The sequence below is a fragment of the Rhyacophila brunnea genome, unplaced genomic scaffold (assembly GCF_057557595.1).
Source record: "Rhyacophila brunnea isolate RB1 unplaced genomic scaffold, BYU_Rbru_1.0 scaffold_18, whole genome shotgun sequence".
NCBI classification, from domain to species: domain Eukaryota; kingdom Metazoa; phylum Arthropoda; class Insecta; order Trichoptera; family Rhyacophilidae; genus Rhyacophila; species Rhyacophila brunnea.
This window is the reverse complement of record NW_028232837.1, coordinates 26246660-26270145: the sequence shown is the minus strand read 5'-3', so window position 1 is coordinate 26270145 and position 23486 is coordinate 26246660. Positions and strand designations below refer to the sequence as shown.

General features: G+C 31.5%; 1 protein-coding gene across 1 annotated transcript in view; it reads right to left on the bottom strand.

Moving 5' to 3' along the window:
• Cad99C (cadherin 99C) overlaps positions 1-23486 on the bottom strand; it is a 252720-nt gene that overhangs the window by 58707 nt on the left and 170527 nt on the right. The window lies entirely within an intron of this gene.

Below are 23486 nucleotides of genomic sequence, written 5' to 3'. Positions count from 1 at the left end.
ACGGAAATGTCGAAGAAAGTAAAATGAAGAGCATACATACGGTGACAACAAAAGCCCATCGGTCCGTGATATGAAATAGTAAACTTCAATGGAAGTGCTGGTTATTGGTCATTCTTTGGATGCACTATGGTAAACTGATGATTGTTGCATATCGAAATATATAAATATAAATAATTTGAACTAAATATGCAATCGAAAATTTTGATTTATTGTGAACAGGTTACCGTATTGCATTCAAAGATAATCACTAGCACTACCATCGTAATTCGGAATTCAAAACCAACCGTGAATGTCTCAAACATTATACAAATTAGTTCAGTTTCTTGGAACACGAAATCATATAAATAAACAGTTGGGAGTTTAATGAAAAGAATATTCATAAATAGTCACGTGAAGTTATTGTAAGATTAGTAAATATTATGGGAGTTGAAAATATAATATAATTAATCAGTTTTACCTGTATGTCCACGACATTAGAATGTATTAGAATCGAAATAATACGGAGAAGGTTGTCATTAAGATTGCAAGCAAAAAATATACACGTTCTTAGTCAGAACTCCGTTTATGGCTGCGAATGGTTCGATTGAAAAATAATTCAAAGGAAGTATCAATCAAACTTATAAAATGTGGCTACGGTTGTCGAATTAATGTCCGAAAAATAAATTTAACAATATTAACAGCGATATAACGACATGTTTCTTTTGCAATAGATGTGTATGTTTCAATAGAAACCGGCAAATTTTGATATGCGTAGTCATAGATAACTAAATGAATATTCACTACAAATGTTCACCTGATGACTAAACCAAGGATTTTCTTAGTATATAGTGAATATTAGTACAGATCTATTGTTTTATTAAGGGAATATGTAGACTTTATAGGAAATATGAAAATATCATTATGATGATTTATCTTTACTCATTCTAGAAATTAATATTTGATGCTCATATATAATATTTTTAAACGTATCGGATACAAATTATTAGAAAAAAAACTAATATTTGGTGCCGGACGGTACTCGAACCCGCATCCATTGGACTACGTCCAATGTACTTTACCAAATCTGCACCTACGTAATTACGATGGCATAAACAATTACTAAAACAACTGATATTATATTCACTAATATTGACAGTGAGGTGTTTCCAAATCATGTAGGTATGTTCAATAAAGAATTTTACATTCTTAAATCGTGTGAATTATTCGTTGAATATATTCACATAAAACATATTAATAATATTTATTGTAACTGTCGTTGTTTTAAAGTTGATAATAAAGCCACATTTCCATACATGATAATGACCGTGTTTATAGTAAGTACATTTTCACATAAGCCAACACGTTAAGAAGTATGCATTTCTTTTTATTTTCAAATACTTAACTGTTTTAATATTGTAAAATAATATGTAAGTTTACCAAATAAATCAAATTAAATAAACATAAATTAACATTCCTTAATTTAAAAATACCAAAACCGATAGTCAATAATAACGCAATATGATAATAATTTCATGTTAGGACCTACTAGTTTAAATGATCACAATTAGGTATGAGGCTCGTAGTTTAATTGGTTAAAGCAAATTGGCGCAATACTGGTGAATATACGGGCTCAAATCCCGTCGAGCATCGATTTTTTTTGAAGTTATGTCATTATTATTAATACTATCGACCGAAGGTACTTGATGGAATTTTAATTTCAATCCTAATGGATTTAAGTTTTTTACTATTCTATTTGAGTCGTTTTTTGTGACAAGACGAAACCAGGGTCGCAAAAAAGGCTCAAATGGAATAATACAAAACTTAAATCCATTAGAATTCAAGTTATTTATATTTAAAAATAGTTTAATATATTATTACATGTATATCTATTTACCTCATTCAAAAGAGAATGATTGGAAGCTATTAATTATTGTACTTGTAATTATGTCAATTTAACAATAGTTGGTCATAAATATTAGCGATTCACTTTAAATAACAATGCCTAACAATAATTAGCAGATAAGTATATCACTATATACCTCTACGTACTAATTATTCCTACATATCTCTTAGATCAAGACAAGAGTGAATAAAATAGTTAGAGGTTAATTAGATACAAGAAGGGGTTAACTATTCAACAACATCCCGAGATAAGACGCAAGATCCAAGAAAATGGATACAGTTATTTCGTATCCGGAGATAGCCAGGAAATAAATACCTAGTTAGGTTTGTGGCTTTGCTAGACATGCCAGTGTTGCCATTTTACTGCAGTCCGTTAGAAATGCTGCATTCTCCAGATAAAGGTCTCAAGGCGAGCTTGTGTAGACACGGATGCGCTGTTTAAATGCACTAGATAAGCAGATTCGCACATCATCTGCTTGGGTACAGAGAGAATAGGCGTGGAAATGTTTAAAATACGATGACATTTTTGAAAGGTAAAGATAATGTAATTGTATCCATTATTATTATTACCTGATTACATTAACTTGATAAATAAATATTTTTAATATTTCTCTACCCGAGATATAAATGGCGGTTCTGATCGATAAATCTCGTCTTATAAATTCTAGAGAAATAATCAGAAAAGAAGAAGAAATCAGAATTTGTTGCTAGACAAAAATAACGAAGGATAATGAAACGGAAAAAGAGTGCAACGCTTAACCTCAAAATAATATCTATGGTATTTTGATCTAAGGTATTCGTTGTTTTTCATAATTTCCTTAATTTAATTACAAAACTGGTTGCATTTTCTTTGCAAAATTGGAAACATCTCAATAATTTATGAAGGTATAAGAGAGAAAAAGACAAAAAAATATAGACTGTGTACCTACTGAAGATACGTGAAAATGAAGTACACAAAGAAAACATCAAAAGGTTGTGTCAAAATATCGAAGAAATAAAAGCGGTAAGTAATAGTATAGTTTTAATAATAATTGTTGATAAACTATTTATTTTGATGCACTTAAAAATAACATAAATTATTACGCAAGCCGGGACTATTTCGGTAACTGATAATGAACATAATATTACTCCGCGAAACTTCTGTCCTATCCATTTATCATTCGTGCAATGCATAAATGGCTTGATGTTGATTCCGCGACATACATTATCACCAGAAAAGTTACTAAAATATGATTTATAAATACTAGGGAAATAAGTAAATTCAGTGAATATTTATCCCAGAACCAAAAATGTAATAAAAATCACAATACGTCCTATTTCAAGATTTAAGAAATCATATAATATTGTGTATTTTTAGAGTCTGATAACCTTGTGACTAAAGTTGTGATTATATTGAGATGCATGTCGCGTACTATCACGCTATCACGGCGTTTGGTTTCGTCATTTTGCAGAATATTTTGAACGAACACCATCTCTGTAAATTCAATGATGGAGTAACCTAGTAATGAGTCTCTGTCAATTCAATAATATTTTCAACTAACCCAAACCCGCAGACCGTAGATAATAGACAACCTTCTTATATAAAATACATAGTGCCAACCGCTAAAAACAAAAAACACGCGATTTTGACATGATTCAAAAATGTGTAGACACGTAGAAAATGATAAACGTTCATTGAGTCACGCAGGTGTCGATGCAGTGCAGTACAATGTGAAGTGACGTCATTATTGTTCTGGTGATTTTGGCAGATTTTGCTAACCGACAATGTTCGTTTAAAAGTTCAAAATGTGCTACGGGATGGGAGCATCAGTCTGATAATATTTTTAACACCAAGAAAAACGACATTACACACATTTTTCCCGTAACGGCAGCTTAATGTGACGTCACGTGATAGTACGCGACATGCACCATAATATATTATGTCGCGCTTAATTTGCAGCTGTAAACGATATTAGTACTCGCCCGCATAAGAAAAAAAATGTGAGTTTGAATCCAAATTATTGGTTTAACAGTTTTTCTAGGATTTTTAAATTTTTTTAAAGTGACTATCGGAATCCAGCATTTCATTTTTTTTACAACGTTTTTCTTAGCTCGTATTTTTATTTGTCCGGTGGTTGTTTGTCCGGTACTTATATTGCAATCGATTTTTAACTAAATTCCCGACTAGCTAGACATTTGAAACTTTTAGAATATATCAGAACACGATGCCAGTGCATTCTTTAAATACTTTTAGCCATCTTTAAGTATAATTGAATTCATTTTCAGTTAATTCTGTTTTGTATGAAAAGTTATTTCGATACCATTATTGGTTGCTAGGGGGTCCTAGCAACTAAATTATTAATATATACGTGCGTTACTATGGAAATTAATATGAAATGACATTTCATTATTCAGTATTACTATCAAGTACAAATTTTTTTGATCGTTTAAGCTTGTCAAGTCAAGTTTATATGATTCAACAGAAAATTTAAAAACGTTGTATTTATATAAAAAGTTCTTTTTATCTTGTAACTAAGTACGTAGGTACTTATATGCTGAGTCTGTTGAAACATTTCTTATACATCTGACCAGTACAGACCAGCTTTAATATCATAAAATAGCTTTAATTGCTAAGTAAGTCCAGAGTAATTATCTTATGATTTACAGATCATATAAAAAAATCACAGCATCAAGCGCAGTTTATAATAGATCTCTGCACATTATTAATATCCACTAACCAGATAGGTAAAATGTCTCATATAAAAATTTATGCCATCATTAAAACGAAATCGTCATTAAAGGTAAAAGCGTGGCTAATTATATTTTACTGAGCTATTTATTGACACGTCCGTATAATATTTTTAGTACAAGTTACAGCAGTGATTCCCAACCAGAGGAAGCTTCGAGATTTCTGCAAGACGTATTAGAGGTTCTGCGAGAATTCGCAAAAGCTTGCGGAAAAAGCACAACTTAATACTGTATTTGTTTTAATCTTGGAACTATAGCAATTAAGCTGCAAAGTGTTGCTTAATTCGACCTATCGCATTACAGCTATTATTAGAGACGAAAATTGGACTATTTTAACATGCAATTAACGAAGAAATATAAATTAGGTAACTAAGAAATTCCATAGCCGCCTACTACGCACTGTTCCTTTTGTTTCCATTGAAGCTTTTAAAATGATCAAACACGTTGTTTTATTTTTAATGTTAAGTGTGGCTTATTTGGCTGCCTGTTGACTTTCTACAATGCAAAAATATGTACCCGAAAAAGTTTAATTTTAATATTTGCATTTTTAGAATATGAACGATTACCCTTTCGGAAGTTGCGACTCGGTTATAAGCCTCACCGATTATATTTAACTATATTCTATTAAATTGAAAATATTATAATGCGTATGTTGAAAGAATGATAATTTGAAAAAGTTATATAATATGTACGGACATCTGGGGTTCTATTCTATACACAAGACTGCTATCGGTGGCTATCGAGGGTAGTTAATAATATGTATATATTGAGGTATTATAATTGTTGCAATAATTAAGTTAGCCGTCTAAACTGTCAAAACTATCTATCTCACTCTAAAGGTTAACACAGCCAAGGAAGATGCACTTATTAACAGTTCAGACGGTTAACTTAACAATTAACCGCTTCAATACATAACTATGATAAACTACCCTCGATAGCCGCCGATAGGAGCCGTGTGTATAGAATATAAATGCGGTGATGTACCAAATATTTCTTTATTCTCAATTTTACACGACGACGTTTACAACAATACTTTTTTGTGGTAAAATGGGATGTGGTCATTAAATTTCTAATATAATATATTCTAGTATATTCTATTATATATTAATATATTCTATATTCTAATATTTTCACATTAAACTGATAAATATTGTTTACAACATATACACAAACAGTTTAGGCAGAAGTTATGACGTTTACAACAACGCACGAGTTAACTCGTCCATGGCCTGACGTGACATACACGCTTTGACGTGTTAACTCGGCTCTGGCAGTGATAATTACGATCGTTCTATTTGACGATGAGTCTGATAGTGACGTCAATACTAGAAGCCTGCAACCTTCCGCTATATGAATGAATGAAAGAATAAATGTACTATTTGTTTTAATTTGGTATCCTTTAACTGTCTACGTTTTCCTTAGCTCGTATTCTTATTTGTCCGGTGGTTCTTTGTCCGGTACAAATCTTGCAATCGATTTTTAACTAACTTCCCGACTAGCTAGACATTTAAACTTTTAGAATATATCAGAACACGGTGCCAATGCATTTTTTAAAAATACTTTTAGCCATCTTTAAGTAGAATTGAATTCATTTTCAGTTAATTCTGTTTTGTATGAAAAGTTATTTCGACACCATTGTCGGTTGCTAGGGGTCTGGGGTCCTAGCAACAAAATTATTAATATATACGTGCGTTACTATGAAAATAAATATGACATGTGAAGTACAATTTTTTTTGATCGTTTAAGCTAGTCAAGTCAAGTTTATATGGTTCAACACACAACAAAACGTTGTACATATAAAGTTCTTTTTATCTTGTAATTATTTGATGTAACTATCTGAATTTAAATATAGACTAGAAAGAATTCTACAAAGTGTTTCAATTATTCCGTCAATCAAGAAAGCTTGGAGATCACTGAGTTATAGCGTAAAACATATCCGATTTTTTTAATTGATGTTAGATTATTTTTCACTCCGCCTTTCTATTTTTATTGCCTACACTTTCAACGCCTGATCGTTCCAAGATGAGATTAAATATAGAGCCACTACTGGTGGTTGTAATAATATGACCGCTTTTTATTATTAGTTAATAATATCCATCCATATAACATAAAACACTACGCCGCAAAATTAAAGCCAGGTTTATTTAAATGCCTATCGTATATTAAATTAAATTGAATTCACTTGATCAGATATTCAAGGTAAAGATAATTGGTGAGGTGACAATCAAACAGAGAGACGGCTGAGATAATAATTAATAAAAAGTCATTTGCAATACATTCGGACCCTGGAAACTCTCAATTTTGAGAACAGTAATTAATATTAGTTGTCGATTGGATGGCCATAGCCGTATTCAATCAATTATCTTCAGATATGGATATTATTTCTCCTGCACGTGATGGGTTTTTGTGAATGTTGTACAAATTTTTAAGATAGCTTACTTATGTAGGTACTTCCTAGTACTGATATATTATCAAAGTCCTGGAACCAGACTGTAGTAAGATAATTGGATCAAAACATTTTAGCTTTACTAAACAAAACCAAACTTTGATAAAATAAAATTTAATAGACTAGATGCCACATTAATAGAACTGACGCCTGTTCTGACGTCTGACGACTGTTGCAAATTAAAAGTATTAAACAAAAAAACAATTTAAAAAATCTCAGTAACTTACATTAGTAAAAAAATCTATTGGATCGAGTGGAACTCGAATTCACGTCTTTCATTTTTCGGGTGCGTACTTTGGCCTCTAAGCTATCGATCCATCTATGATTCATGCGTCTATGATAATATATTCAGTATTGAATAAAAAAAATTTCAGCCATGTCTAAACTGTAGTAAACATTTTGTATGCACATAATTTCATTAGAAATGAACCTGAATTTTATTTAAATACGACAGTATTGTATTATTGGATATACTATAGAGTAGAGAGAATTGAAAAAGTGATAAAAGCTGTACAGTTAACTAAATAACGCATTTAGGATACTGCAGTCTGTTTCCAAGATATATTTATATATATTTTCTATTTATCCATATTATGTATTATATCAATGTTTTTTAATAATGATACGATACTTAATTTTCTTTGTACTTTTTATGACATCGTCGATATTTTCAACATAATATACTTTCTCATTATACTTGAGTAAGTGAATTTAAAATTTACCTACTAAATCAGCGTAAATTTGAATTCTGACGACGTTGTAAACGTAGTTACGCCGTACGAAATTTGTTTAAAAAAACATTTGAAACTACAACTTACTATAAAGACATTTGAAAGCTATTTTTATTTGTGGAAATTTCCCGCGTTCTGAAATTGCAATAAACCTTCTATCTCCTTGTGCGCAACTCCGCAACAGTCATAAGTGTACTGTAAAAAAGATGTTGATGAAGTTCTTCAGTAACAAAAGTTATCTTTATTTAGACAGCTTAATAATTTAAAATAAGTTTCGTCCGACATAAATAAATAATTAACTACAATTTCTCCATTCATGATCTCAAGAAAATAACGAGAAATGTTAACCCGGGTTAAGTGGCTACTAAATGGCATATGTGAAGTATTACCTCCTATAACCTTCATTACTATAGTCAAAATCATTGCTGACTATGTTCAGGCCGTGGCACTTAATTACAAATTACGATAGTAGTGAAACTTTTTCACAATAAATGAATATTTTCGATTGAATATTTCGTTCAAACTATTAACTTTTAGTTCAATATGCAACCATCATCGTTTTCATCACAGGCATTACGGGAAGTCGGAAGGCAAACGAGTTGGATTTAAAGACTTTGGGCGTCCTAAACCGAAACTAAACGACTCTGGACAAACCTGGACGGAGGTAGATGCCGGAGGAGGCCAAGGATCACACAGGGTTGTAGTGATAGAAATAAGAAGAAGCTATTACATTAAAAGTATGCATGGGCCTTGGTCGAAACGGTGGATAAGATACAAGTATATGAACATCATTTATTAGATCTCACACGCTCACCCGAAATTCGACTAAGTATTGTTCAATATATTACAGTTATTTATAATATACCTACCCAAAATTTTTGTTATATATTTATTCAACATTATACCTAGTAGGTAATCGAGATTCCAGTTGATAATGATAAATACATAGCGGTACCTGTTCCGAATGCTTGCATATTCAGAATAGCTTGTACTAAAGATGGTGAAAGTTGATTTATTTCTTGTTTTGGAAGTGTTAAATTATTATTATTTAAACGGAATGAGATGTAACGAGACAGGATGACTGGCGTTTATGAATAAAACGAGCTCTACTAGCGATAATATTCATCGATCGTTGAACACCGTATCTCATTTAAAATACCTATTAGGTATACTGTATCAAGGACAAACTATCTCTCAAACATCATGCTGGTTTAACGCAGAGAATATGAATTTGGGATGTTAGTTGTTTGTTGCAGTCAATTTTTCGTAACCCACCCTTACTCGGGGCTCTTCTTTTTTTGTGGCAGTTTCGTCTTGCCACAAAGCGATATATCGTAGTAGTATAATCAATACTACACACCGCCATCTACAGGGTAACTCTTAAGTACCTATAATTTATGTATAACGTGTTTAATTGAATAATTAATACATATTATGTCTTTTCTGCGTTTTGATAATTTATATACTATATTATTCAACATCGCTGATTTATGTAAGAATCCATATTACCCATTTATATAGTCATTAAAAAAAATAATAAGCATATTGTAGGTATGATTTGCCTGAAAAACCAGATATGTTAATTAATTAATTAGTCACAATACAATTAATCACTGGTTAATTAAATTCATGGAGTATTTAATATGTACAACTTCCGTGGTGAACTCTGTGTATTTTCTCATAATGCTTATATTTTATATACAATAATATAACCAGTCAAAAAGATTTTTTTTAAATTAGAATTTTATACACAATATGTACAATTTTGACGACAATTAAAAAAAAGTGATTTCATACAATACACCGATTATTGCAAAATATTAACAACGTGAGATTATCGATTATACCAAATGTAAAACAGATGGATTTTAGCGAATAGTTTGGGATAAGCCATATTAAAGGTAAGTACTGGAAAAATTATGTGATATGATAACACATATTAAAATATTTCATTTTATCTACACTACATAGGTAATACTATAAAATAATGTTTATTGGGAGTATTTTATAGTAATATCTATCAATATAAAATAGAACTGACGATCTCAGTCGATAATTAAGTAGGTACTCGTCACTCTAACTTAGTAATCGAGTAGTCGATATCAAATCTTTCAATCAAGCAGTTCACAAATAATCTCTCATTAATCGTTCCTCGGATACTTTGTTTGTCCGCAATATACATTAAACTGCCAAAATAATAAAGCCATTCGATCATGTAATAATAAAACAATTAATATTAGCTGTTCCCGTCAGGCTCACCAGGCACCAATAGAGAGGGCTGTCCGGCTGGTAAATGCACTCCCAAGAGATGTAGACATTTTTACCGATGTACTCGTATTATGTATTTTGTTTTTCAAATTCTATTTTATTGTTTAAGTAATTTGTATTTTTTTTTTGAATTATTTACTTACTAAGTTACTTTTTATACTAAATGTCATGTTGTGAACGTCTTGAATTAATAATTTGTTATGTGCTCAATGTGTCTTTTTAAAATAAATAATAAATAAATTATTTAATTAAACAATAGATAACAACTAAAAACAGTTTTAAAACACTAAAAAGTCAAATATTTAACAAGTCACAAAATTAACTCGTTAGTTATAAAAAATATTAAGTACCAAATTATAATATTATTCATCATCATCATCATCATCAGCCTGAATCTATCCACTGCTGGATGAAGGCCTCTTCAAGTTGCTTCCACTTCTCTCTGTCCTGTGCATTGCGTTGCCACGTACTTCCGCAGAACTTTATCATTTCATCGATCCAGCGGCCTCTAGGTCTACCTTGTGGACGTTTTGTACTTCTTGGATACCACTGGATGACTAGATTTGTCCAACGATTGTCTCTTCTTCGAGCTATGTGTCCAGCCCATCTCCATTTAAGGCTTTTAATAAACTCTATTACATCGCAAACCCTTGTCTGCTTCCTTATCCACTCATTCCTCTTTTTGTCCTTTCGCGTTATGCCCAGCATGCACCTCTCCATACCACGTTGTGCTACTCTAAGTTTCTGGATCTCTCTTTTACTTAGGGTCCATGTTTCACACGCATATGTCATCACGGGAAGCACACACTGGTTGAACACTTTGCGCTTTAGGCACAGTGGAAGGTCACTTTTGAAGACATTATTCAGGCGGCCAAAAGCACTCCAGCCTAGCTTTACTCTGCGAACAATTTCATCAAATATACATCCATCTATAGATACTTGCCTTTAATTAATTAACTGGTTAAATAGTATGGGAACAAAATGTCGGAGCTGTTATGCAATTTTTGCATTCCACAGATAGATTTTTGAAAGAGAAATTTTGCTTAAATAAATTCGTGTAGGCATTTACATATTACAGCTGTGTGATTTTTTTATTAATTTTATTGGCAGGTAAGTTTCGTAATAATCAATCTGACATTGCTGGCGGATTATCCGTCAAAATTACCAACTGTCGTAATTCATAAATCATGAGCTGTAGGTATCGATTATATTTTACCGAGCGATACCGGTCCTGATTAAAATACAAAGAGCTCATAGATTCTATAAAGATAATATATTTTCAGCACGAAAAAAACTAAGTTGTTATTTTTTAATATTAATTGAACTTACATAATTTGACACGCTAAATATTATTTTAAAAAATCGGTGTGTGTGTACTATGTACGCGCGTTAGAAGTTATAGTTTTTCGGCTTAACAAAACAAAAAAAAACTCATCTTTGCTATACAGCGGTTATAATCGATTCAGAAGTGCCCATGATGAATTAATAAAAAATCAAATTTTATTGGCGTGTTATTATGATTATATTCATTCCGGTTGCAAGGGTATCGATATGGGTACCGCCAGCAATAATATTACGTAAGTATGCGAATAAATAATATTATTGCAGAATGTACCTACTTTGGAAGAAAAAAATCTCAAAACCTCTGTTTATAAAATTTAACAAACCGCTATTTCGACCATCTTTGCTTAAACAGATGACTTTACAACTATTTTCGTTAACCATAATAATTTATTACAAATCAAAAGTAAAACATAGCCTATTGGTTTAACTGAAACGTGATATTGGCTTTTGTGATGAAACATAATAATTATTATTGTCTTCAATTATTATAAACCGCTAATAAAAAAAATTGACATGGGACATACGACAAATATTATCCTAAAATGTAAAAATATGTATTTTTGTGTATGAAGTGTCTAAATATTGTAAATTTACAACATACTATTGTTTGAATTATTTACCAACTCAACATTCACAAAATTTATTTATTTATTGATATATAATTTTACTCATAAATAATACTTACATAAATATAGCCTCAAATCTTAATGAATAATCATAATAAAAGTTGCAACATTATTTGGAAGACCCGAACGTCGCCGCGCAAAATAAATTATGTTGCATCGCCGGGCAAATCTTCCATCCCACGTCCCACGCCAAATTAATGCGTTACATTTGCGCGCGTCACACGCCAAAAATACACTCTGATCTATTTTCCCAAACGCGCTTAAAGAAGTATAACTTCAAAAATAATTTATCTTTACCTCAGAACCATTAATTAATTAAGTACAAATTTAATGTTATACGTAAATGATCATCTTTCAGACCCAATTCACCTCTTGAGTATATTCAGAAGGTGTGTATATTTTTGAGTTTTTTTCGAGTGAGGTGATTTTCCATTTGCTGTCGAACTTGACTTAAGTATTTCAAAGTTATTATTTGCAATTTTACCTCAATTTCTATTCTTACAACCCTGGTAGCACATAAAACATCGTCTCGACTGTGATATGGTCATACATAAAAGCCACTGACAATGTTGCAACGCATGCATATGCGAGACCATGCCGGAACATTAACGTCACACAGTTATCGAAAATGAATGAAAAAGCAGCTTCTGTAAATGCGCCGATGCGATATTTTGCTATTTTGCTCCCCATATCGTGTGAAATTTGTTACACACAAGTCGATCTTTTTTCAATGAAAAAAAAAGTCGCATCGACGCTATGTGCGACATTACATTAAGTTACATGTGTTTTGTGAATGACAACAAAAATATTGATAAATTCAACGTGTTTATATTATGAGGTGCGACAAGGCTATCTACATATTTGAGTACATCTATCAGGGACTCTGCGAGGGGTACCGCCGCCTGTATGCACAAACATATTATGTTGCCTTAAGTTATACATAGTATATTATGTATTAATAATAGACTATTTATTTTATTTAATGAATAAGACACAAAATTCGCACCAGTGTGCAGGGGAAAGCACACCTCGAATCTAGCGGTTACAGGTTCAAGTCCCATCGGGTGTCGTATTTTTTACTAAACATATTTTTCTAGTGAGTATATGAATGAGATGCTTTCAAAATTTTTAGGTATGTAAAATATATAGAATGTTCCATTCACAAATCGTGTGTCTTCGTTGAATAAAATAAAAATAGTTTATTAAATTATTAGCAAGTAGGATAAAAACTAAAAAATGGAGTGATTAGTGACGTCGGTTAGTAATTAAGGAATTAATTGATACCTTAATTTAATATATAAAAACCAATAGCCAACATTATAACGCAATTTGATAAGCATGTCATCTAACAACTACTAGTTTAAATCGTCGTAATTAAGTAAGATGCCCGTAGCTTAATAAATGTTAAAGCACACTGGCGCGATTTCATCGGGTGTCGTATTTTTTTAATCTAAAAAGATTATTTTATAGTGCGTTCTTAAATTATGCATTTTAATGAATAATAAAAAACTACCGTCTCCATTTAACACATTAAATACATGACAGGACACATTTATTAATTACGTTATCCACATATAAAACGCCTTTCTTAGCCCTTGGTTTGATTTGATCGCCAGTTTGCGTTGTACCATTGCCGACTCAAGTAGAAAGCCGATACATTCACAACGACTGGTCCTACCTTTTCTCCACCTCCCGTTGTTGTTTATGGATGATCTGTCATAATTCTATAGAGTGCTCATACTGACGCGTCTGTCGTGTTCACACAGGGAATAGTTTGATTTGGATAGATGAGTTACATGATAAATAATACAATAGCATTAACACACCTTCTAAAAATGTAATGCATAGATCAATGCTACATATTTTTTGGAAATCGATATTACCACCGGTTTTTGTGTGAAGGACTAGTCTGAGTTTGACAGCTCTGCTGTTGAATAACAAGAATGTATATTATTTATAAATAACACTGATATTTAATTTATTTCATTTGAGATTTCTTTATAATTCAATTTGAAACGAGAAAGGGCGAATCAATAATGTCAAGCAATCTGCGATCTGATTTGACAGCTGAAAAGTCGACCACTCGTTGCTTGTGCAAAAAGTTATGCTCAGGCTTTATTAGTCTAAAGATAGCGGTGGTTATACACAATGCACACAAGGATGTAATGTCTCTGTCATTTATTATTAGTTTCCTTGCGATGAGTATAAACCATTTTATTATAAAAGTCGACTCAGAAAATTTTTACTTCTAGAAGAATTACGTTTTTATGATTCAGTGGTGTACAATTTATTACACACATAAATGTAGACCTCAGTATTATTAGTCTCCATCCAATGAAGAGAAAACAATTTTATTTTATAATAAAAGCGGACTTAGAAAATATGACGTCTAGAAACGGTGAGTAACTTCGATGTATAGCATTAACCAGTTTTCGTTTTTTATAGCATTTATAATATCTGCTGAAGAACATAAATAAATACTATCTTGAATTCTTGTCCGTGGTCAATCGACGGCGAGTTTTTACCAAGCATTATATTACCACCGATTAGGCGAACTTCTTCGCAATTATTATTAAATTTTTATTTTTACTATAGGTAGGTAGAAAGACCATTTTAAATGCGACTGCCTCGGCAGCATGATAATTAAAGAGTTCAACAATTTATTATCCGAGTTTCAGGTTCTCAATTATTTATATTGATATCATAAAAATTAAGAGTATTATTTCCTTATTCCCTCTATGTTATTGATGGCTGTATTGTGTACAACATGTCTGTGTTTCTTATTTGTGAGTAAAAATGAAATTGTTCGTTAATGTATTTATTGGTTTGGTTCTTTACGCACAAATTGATACCAGAATTGCTCCAATGAGATGAGGCACTCCCTCGCTGCAGTGGTCTCAAGCATTGTAAATCGATCAAAATTAGAGGTTCGCGGCACGGTATCCCCCGCCACCTGATGAGGTTATTGCGATTATATGTGACGCATAAAGCCTAATATCGGGTCCACACTGGCAACATGTTGCGCGACAACCTCGTTAAATTTTACGATAATTATCATACTTATCGTAAAATTTAACGAGGTTGTCGCGCGACATGTTGCCAGTATGGACCCGGCATAAGAACTGACCTATGCAATTATATTATATTTATATTAAACGTAATGCTTATTCTTGAAGAGTATTTGCCTGTTATTTTTTATACAATGCGATCTGTCATTTATGATTATTATAGATATTTTTTTCGTTTCAAACGCGTGCCATGTAAAATCATCTCGCGTGCCATAGGTTCGCCACTACTGGCTCTATACTCTCTCCACTCTATACTATATACTATACAGTGTTCCCCAACCTTTTTACATCTGCAAACCGGTAAAAAAAGGAAAAAAAAATCGCGGACCACTAATACTGAAATAAAAATGGTTTTTTACGTAATATTTTTTTAATCTTATATTGTGACAGATGGCCATAACTATAACTAACTAATATACATATAACAGTCTGATACAATTAAAATTTAACAAAAACAATGGGTTTGTTTCAACAAAACTGCGAAACCTGCTGTTGCATCTTTGCTAATATATTGGATATTCTTGGCTGCAGTGCTGTCTCTGACAGACGAAGTGCTGTATTAACGTCCAGTCTATTCCTTTGTTTCAATTTTATCGACGACGGCCCGGTACCATTTGATCCACGGACCGGGGGTTGGGGACCACTGCTCTATAGCACCAGTAAGTAAGTAAGCATAAAATTTACTGAATGATAAAATTTAAAGTTATTTTAAAATACATACAGTTTTTAACATATGAAAATGATAAAATTGTGAAATTAACAAGAGATAAATCTGCAATCTAAAATAATTTGCAGCTAATTTAATCACTAGCCGTAGTTATATTTTTTACCTTAATGTTTATATATTTAAACTCCGTTTTTTCCATAGTATTTGGTTTATTCATTGTTCGCTGTATTAAAATCAATATTTGTAATCTAGTTTCTAACAGATATTGAAGTATGTCTTTCTATTGCACACAATGTAACCATAACCTGGTAGTCATTTTCGTTGATGACTGACAGAATGCCGCAAAATAAACAGGTACCCAAATTATCGACTACACTATCTCTAAAATCTACTTTAATAATACTGTAATGCCGATAATCGAAACATGGTACAACGCAAGAATTTATTGATAACATTAATCGATAAGTACATAGATCGAAAGGTGATAATATTTTTGAATTTGAAATTTAATGTTTCCGTTATGAAATAATTTTTAGTTATATTTGGTAGATTTTTTATCGATACGAATCAAAGAGCAGAAACCTATTTAAGTATATTGAAATTACCATGTCAATATTTTTCATTAAATTCAAATTTACTAAAATACTTTTACAAAAAATATTAATTACTTACTCAATTTTTCAATCAATATTTTAATGCACAGCCCATAAATTAATCCTACAGTGACGTTTTTTAAATAGTGTTTGAGGTCAAATAAAATTCAGTATATTTTTAACGATTTTTAAACACATTGAATTATGGAGTTGTCGAGTATCAACACACAACAACCAAAAATTGCATCGAACAACCATATATTTTAAAATGGTAATAACATTGAAGTAAAATAGCACCTCCACGACCCGCCACGTCGGGCCCTTAAGCTAGAGCCTTGTCAGCCCCTCCTTGTGGGGGCCATGATCCACACTGTGGACACTGTGACATTAAAACAGTGAATTACCGTGGTTTAATTGAATTTTAAAAACTAACTAGCGCCTTCTGAAAAATCTATTATTAGTTCAATGAAAGCAGATAAGTATAAGACAAACTGTGTACTATTTATGTCGAATCTTAAAAGCCTACCTCCATCCCTCGTCACTAGTGCATAATATGTAGGTACTTGTTAGATATACTAACGGGACATTTTTTGTATTAAAATTATATGAAATAGTTGATTTAATGCTAATAATGTAAAAGTCTAGTGCAATTTACCGATTTGTTACGATAATTTTCTGATGTCACGATATTCCACACAAAAACATGATACATTTACGTACATATTATTACAGCTTTTGAACACGTAAATGTAAGATGCACCGCATCTGCATGCAGTGACGTCCCTAGACAAAATGCCGCCCCTAGGCAGCGCCAAAATGCCATCCCATTTTTTATCATCATTTCATGAGTCCAATATCTAAGATGGATCTTGTATGGATACCTTACTAACAAAATATAAACCACTAAAACACAGAAAATTAAATTTAAATATAAAAAGCAAATAAACATAATATTATAAATTATAAATAGACATTTATCCAAATCACCAGAACTAAGGTCTTATTAGGTTGATATTTCTGACACATTTTGTTTGTACCATTTAGCAATACAGAGATTGATTATTTCCACACCATTTTTACGATACTATTATTGTACAACACGTAAACAAAATAATTTTAGCTATTTATATATACACCAAATGATTCTCCTCGATTTGCCGCCCTTCAAGAAACTGCCGCCTTCAAGCAATGCTCAATCTGCCTACCCCACGGGACGTCACTGTCAATAGCATGTGACAATAAATGTTAATGAAAATATAAAATTTATTTTAATTTAGGTAAGCTCTAAATAATCGCCTAGTATTATGCGTTGGTACATAATAATATATTCTTTTGATAGAGTTTTGGATTATACCTATGTATAAGTGAATAGAAAACTGTACAGTCAATTATCTAAATTTTACAAAAAAACTTCACTTAGTTTTTGTTCATAGACAATCAGTCCATTTGATTGATGCTTTTGCTATTTTCATATATACATTTTTTTTGTGGAAGAGTAATTTTGTCTCATAACATAATCATAAAAAGAAAAAAAAATATTTCAACGATTTATTGAAAAGAAAAAAATCTTTGAACAATAAAATTACTTCCTTTATTTGAGCCAATTATGCCTACGTTTTTTAATGCTAAGTAAGTAATACAACTTATAAAAAGATTTTGAAATTACCTAATTTAAAAATAAAACTATCATCTTCCATGAGAAGTTATTATGATCAATCTTGACATTGTAATATAATAAAATTTACGTGAATCAATGATAGACTATTGTAAAAAGGTTTCCCACGCATGATGTAATAAATAACTACGACTTCAAAATTACCGTAGTCATGTCACATATCTACAAATAAAAATGTTATTTCATTATTTCCTAACCTTGTGTATGAATTTGTTACACTAACTGAATAAAACATGGATATCGAATCGATACAAGACGAATCTAGTACGCGCTTTAGTAACTACTTTGTCCAATATAAAATATGACCCATATCTTTTTTATTAAAATATATTCTGGTCAGATTTAATAGCAATGCAAATATTTTTTTGACTTGCCACACTGTGATGAATAATGATAGTTGTTATTATTCAGCGGTAGGCAACTATTGGTGTGTTATTTGTATACTCTTGATAATGCTCATAAAATAATTATAGTGGTGAGAAACATTTGTTTTTTGTAAGATTTAAGTGGATATTAAATCTTTTTAACAGTGTAACCGTCATCGACCCAATTAAATTAAAATTAATAAAAAAACTTACCGAATACAACGTCGAGAATAAAATAAATGACATGCCTAACACGATTTTCAGTATTTAATGAAATATATTTTTTTAGGTGCGAGGGATAACAGTGTAAAGTTTGATACACAAATATCAGCAATTCAAAATTATTTGTAGTTTATTTATTTAGTAACTTTTTTTAATGCTTCGCTTTCATATATTGTTGACTCCTTATGTATTCATATTAGATTCTAAGAAAATCATATGGACAACAGATTTTTGTTTTTTTTTTTTACGTGAAATGGGTATTAGCCAATTTCGTAGCCAATTAGGTCCATACTATGGGTCCAAACACACGTTGAAAAATAACATGTGAATTTTGGTAGGCCCAGAATTTGAAACCGAGACCCTCGACATTATAAAGCCGACGCGGTAACCGCTCGGCTATCATGGGTGTCTATATAGTGAAAGTATTCTTCAACGTCTTTGAAAGTGGTAAACTCTTGGTCTATAAAATATGTTATATTATTTAATTAAAAGTCTGTAAATAATAATAAAAAATGAACTTTGGATCTTAGATAATATTGCATTCTCGCATGGAAGAGAATGGACATTGAAAAAAAATTACATAAAAAAGCTTCAACGTAGGTGTTTTTTTTTTTTTTTGAATTATTAATAACCATGTCCTTGCTTTTTCGTACAAGGTGGTTGTTAGTAATTTTGAACAATCACAAACACCCAGGCTTTGAGAAATACACATAAATGTTTTTTGTCATGACCGGGAATCGAACCCAGAACTCTTGGGTGGAAGGCCAGCGCCTTACCCACTGCACCACGAGAGCCGCCCAACGTAGGTAGTTAAATCATTTTTTTTTAATAGCGTTGGATTGTAGTTGTTGAAATGGATACCTACTTCTGAACATAATAGGATAAAAAGCAATAGGAAATCTTATATAATTATATATGAAGATGAACACCCACGATGGCCGCGCGGCTTAGGCGTCGGCCTATAACGTTGTGGGTCCCAGGTTCAAATCCTGGGTCTGACAAGTACACATATTGTTTTTAAATTCATGTATGAGTCAGAGTATGGGCCTGATAGGTTGAGCAATTGGCTGACATCCATTTCTCGTAAAAACAAAATCTGTTAATACAAACTTCCACTCTCTGTGGAGGCCCATATGATCTTATTAGGATTGGAAATGGTCAGAATATATGAAGATAAAAACAGTTGCGTTAATATTAAAAAAGTGATAACATTTTCTAAAATACTTTCTGTAATTTTATAATACGTAAAATTATACTTCAAGCTTTTAATGATGTGTTTACAAAAAATCTCTATCACTCGGTAAGTTGTCGATAGCTGCAATATTATAATATTACACAGGTACTTATTATTTACCAGTTCATTTCTCTAGGCATGTCGGTATACTACTGATAGACATTACCAGCGATAGAAAAATATCTAAAAAATAATAAGCAAACAATAGAATTATAATTAATCAAAACCGATCACGAAGATTGGAGGTTACGTTATATTGTACGACTTATTATTATATTATCTATCAATATAATTTGTACATATATGATGAATATATTATTTATATTGTAATAAATAGTAAAACTACAATCTAAATTAGATACTTATCAGATCAAACAAATACAAACACTGACCGTGAACCAACAATAACTATTATTTGTATGAGAGGTATTACATTACATTGTAATTAAGATGTTTAATAAATACATATAATGTAATATGAGTTTTACATTTGTTTCACAACGTAATATCGCTAACTGAAAGCAACAGTGGAATAAGCCAAAAATACTAGTTTCTATATAAATGAACTTTAATGGCTGTGTCATTCTAATGAAATTGTTAAATATAATGACATTATTAATGGATAACGCACTCAATACAGTAGCTATCAAGTAAATTCGCGCATAGCGACATTCACACATGTATAGGTAGACGTCGCGTAATTTCCATTATGCGATATCACGCATCGGGAATTTACAGCAAAAAAACCTTTATTGTAATGGCATTAGAACAGTGTTTCTAGTGTCAATGTTCATTTGACCGAACCCGTTCAAACCGAACCATTCGGTAGACCCGACAAAAAGCATCGGGAATTTATAGCAATATCACCTTTATTGTAATGGCGTTAGAACAGATTATGCCATTCGGCAGACCCGACAAAAAAGTGAGTGTCATTTTTTTTCCAGATGCTTCGTCCATATTAATGTCATTGGTTAACTGTGTTAATTTTATTTTCCTGCAGTTTATAATAGATGATGATGGTAGGATTTTTTATATACCATTATTATCAATGGGTTATCTCACTTATTCCACTGTTGATTTGAAGTTACAAGACAATTTTAACAAACTAATGCAAGTGACATTTTTTCTTTTAAATGTGGAATTACATAAATTGTTTTTTTTTTTTTTTAATCTCAGTGTTATAATAATATTATGTAGGTCTAGCTTCACTCACTCTTACTTTTCGGTAGTAATGTGGTAATATGTTGTGACTGTTTTGAGGCCCCCTTTTAATTTCTCTGACGAATCGAGCGCGTTATTTGCGTAAAATAAAATCGCCGCTGTTCAGAAGTAATCCAAATATTAATTTTGACGGCCATGCATGTAAAATCTGTAACTGAGAGTCAATATAATATAATATTATGTCCAAATATTACTAACGGAAAACGGAATTTAAGATTTTTCAAGCGCTTGATGTTTATGAACTTCGGCTTTTTGTTTATAGGAATTTTAATTTCTTTTATGAACATAGTTAAAGCGTGAGTTGGCTGTTTAGGTATAGCATTTGTACTAACTAATTGTCTGTAAAATAGTACCGACATAATATGACACAGTCCAGTGGCAAAGAGTGAAGGTAGGCTGTTAAGATCCCGACATAAATAGTGCACAATAAAGTTTGTCAATCAAACGTATTTGTTTTCATTAAACTGAGACTACAATTGAATGTGTAGAGTGCATAAATAAACCCCACCTAATCAAAGCCATATATATAATAGCCAAAAAATATTTTATAGATATAATAATAATATTTATTGATTATGATTTATTATAGGCAGGGCTTAATGAATTTCACAAAACTAACTAACACCATCCGTAAAAATATGTGTTCTTAATTCAACGAAAGCAAATAATTATGACTGAAAAAGTGTGCACCTAAATATACATAATATTATAATAAAGCATACCTAAACTATTCTGGTTTGGTTTAGGCAGGGTTTAATTGAATTTTAATAATTAACCTGCACCATCTGTAAATTATTGTAGTTTAATTAAAATAATTTTAAGTATGACTGACAAAGATTAGTGTGTATTATTTATGTCGTATTTTAACAGCCTACCTCCACCCTTTGCCCCTGTGATACACCAGCTTTAAGGTAGGTTTATAAGTATGGGCATTGAGTACTAATTTTTATATCTTGCAACTAAAAAAAAACAAATATTTATTACAAGGTAATTTCGCACAATACTAACTCACCGCATACAATCTGACTGAAAGATTGTAACGTTTATTCCATCGTAAAAAATTGATTCAAACAAGATTAATGTGCTTGAAAAATAATAACATCACACATGACCGAATCTCGGTCGAGCTTTGTAGGTACGACCCAATTACTGTAATATTTCAGTATGGACAGGCGACCCAATTTTTCGTGTAAAACCGGTCCTACTAAAAATAAAAACGATGATCCGATCGAGCAGTATCGAGTAGAGTAGATGCCAATTATTTTTTTAATATATTATTATTTATTATATATACTTACAAGATATTGTGAGAGTATTGCCTACTGATTTTTAATTCGTAGATTGACCGTAAAATATGTAAGTGTATGAATCCATATGTTTCTTATGTGGATTTTATTCCAATTGCTATAATTAATGATTATTAAATAGATTAGTTATTATATATATATATAATAAAAAAAAATCGGTGTGTGTACTTATGTACGCACGTTAGAAGTTATACTTCTTTGGCGTAACAAAACAAAAACAAAACTTGTGATAACCTAGATTCTTCGACTAGCTCTTAATTATCTTGTTAAATTACACACTCAAGAAAAAAGACCGCTTATTGGAACGCCGTTGGTTTATTTCTATACACTTTAACTTATATTACTAAATTATATAATTATTTATCGTTGTTTTTATTTTTAAAGTAACAATTGCCACTATGACGTTTAATAGTTTGTTTACGTAAGGAATTGCAAATGGCTGATAATAATAAATTCGCTGCCTAGGCAACGGAACAATTCTAAACTATAATATTACACAGTATAATCGTCACGATTGAATTATCATACTGTGGCGTAAAGGTAGTGCGTTCGGCTGATAACCGAACAATCGTGGTTCGAATCCAATCGAGTGCGATTTTTTTCGTGTGAAAAAATAAATTATGTGTTACATGTCACACGCCAAAAATTCACTCTGATCTGATTTTCCAAACGCGCCTAAAGAAGTATAACTTCAATAATGAATTAGAAATGCAGTAATACAGTGGTACATAAGGGCCAAGGGACATTAAACGATTGCAAAGATGCCTGTTGAAAACTCATTGGATTGACTAACTCGCCGAATATACAGGTAAATCATTATACAGTGACACCATGGGTAGGACAAACGCGGCTTGCAGTTGTAGTGGTATTGTTTGCTAGCATTGAAACAAGCATTGTCGCAAGCAATTGAATACACTCGCGAATCGCCTATGATGCCATAGTAGAATGATTTACCTTTACCTACGTGGAAGCGGAGAATCAGGAGCCGAGAAGATTGGAATAGTTAGAGAAGGCATTCATCTAGCAGTGTATCGATCCAGGATGACGATTATGAACTATATTTTGATTTTTCTGCTTACACTTCGATTTTGACATTGGGAGATAGAATTTT